This window comes from Mastomys coucha, unplaced genomic scaffold (genome assembly GCF_008632895.1).
Source record: "Mastomys coucha isolate ucsf_1 unplaced genomic scaffold, UCSF_Mcou_1 pScaffold8, whole genome shotgun sequence".
In the NCBI taxonomy this organism is placed as follows: domain Eukaryota; kingdom Metazoa; phylum Chordata; class Mammalia; order Rodentia; family Muridae; genus Mastomys; species Mastomys coucha.
The window spans coordinates 12,742,001-12,743,875 of NW_022196914.1; positions in this window are offsets into that span (position 1 = coordinate 12,742,001).

Consider the following 1,875-nt stretch of genomic DNA (forward strand, 5'->3'; position numbering starts at 1 on the left):
CAAAAAAAACCCAAGAACTCAAAAAGGTCAACAGCTGAAGGACCCACGTGAGGATGCCTTAGTCCCCCCACTTTGGAGAGAGAAGAAAGCAATCGCAAAAGGGGAAGAAGGGACCTGGAAGGGAAAGTAGATGGGATGTATTACAGGACGGGGTTTGGGGGGCAAGAGAGGAACCTGATCTGGTATTGAGTGAGGAAAAAGAACTAAAGCCCTGAGGGCCAGCAGAAAGAATGGAAAGAGGCAACCCCAGGAGGCAGAAGGTGTGGGAACCCTCAAGAATGTACCAAAGATGTGGGAGGTGAGAGATTCTCAGGACTCAAAAGGAGGTACCTTAGATTAAATGCCCTACAGTGGGGAGAGAGAACTTATTGAGCCCACCTACAGCAGAAAGACAGAGCATCAAGTGATGGATGGGGTTGCCATCCCATACTCAAAACTCTGACTCATAATTATTACTGTCTAACAGAACTGTAGAGATGGAAATGGAGCCTAAGGAAAAGTAGGTTCAGCGACAGGCCAAAAGTGGGATTCAGCTCAAGGGGAAGCCCAAGCCTGACATAACTAATAACTGAGGCTATGGACCTATCATTACTGCTCTCCTAAAGACCCAACGAGCAGCTGACAGAGTCAGATACAGATATTTGCACTCAACCAATGGACAGAAGCTGCTGACCCCTGTGATTGAATTAGGGAAAAGCTTGAAGAAGCTGGAGAGGAGTTCAACCCTGCAGTAGGACCAACAGTCTCAAGTAACCTGGATCTCAGAGATCTCTCAAACACTGGACCACCAAACAGGCAGCATACAACAGCTGATATGAGGCCCCTAACATATATTTAGCAGAGGACTGCTGTGTCTGGGTTCAGTCAGAGAAGATGCATCTAACCCTCAAGAGACTGGAGGTCCCAGGGAGTTTATGGTCTATTGGGGTGAGGGTAGGGAGTATGGAACTCCTTGTGGAGACAGGGGTGTGGGGAGGAGGTATGGGATGTGGAACAGGTGGAGGGTGTATAAGGAGGAACAAAATCTGGAGTGTGAAAAAAATAGATTAGAAAAACAACAGAAATATATGTCTGATGGATGGCTCACTTCATGGACTCTGGTAATTATAGTTGTTTTGGAAGAAAGATCAGTTTGACTTACAATCATAACTAAAACACTGCTCTGTGTCCTTCAAACACTCTGAATAAAGGAAACACTACATAAAAGAAAGAGGACAGCCGGTCTCTTTGGGCCGGTGTCCTGGGCAGTCTATGGGTGTAAGTAAGCTCTGCAGCCAGTCCCTCAACACCCAGAGGAAGCTCCACTCCCACGCACTCTTACACACCCAGAATCAGAGGTGAGGAGGACCCAACTTCTGTTCCAACATCAGGAGTAACTGGGACCAGCAGGACCAGGCACACAGGAACTCGGCCAGCCCAGTGGCTCTAGTTCCTTCTGGTTGCTCTGGCCTGGAATCCTGAGCAGACCGTGGGCACAAACTCCACAGCCAGTCCCACAACACCCAGAGGAAGCTCCACTCCCAGGTGCTCTAACAAGCTCAGGATCACAGGATCCCAGAATCACAGGGTCACAGAGACAACTTGACTATAAGGAGTTCTGACACTACCAGGATCACAGGAAGGACAGGATCCAGTCAGATTTAGCATGGGCAGGTAGCACTAAAGATAACCAGATGGTGGGAAGCAAGCTTAAGAAAACAAGCAACACAAACTGAGGTCACTTGGCATCATCAGAACCTAATTCTCCCACCATAGCAAGTCCTGGACACACCATCACACCAAAAAAGCAAGATTCAGATATAAAATCACTTCTCATGGTGATGATACAGGACTTTAAGAAAGATATAAATAGCACCCTCAAAGAAATGCAGAACA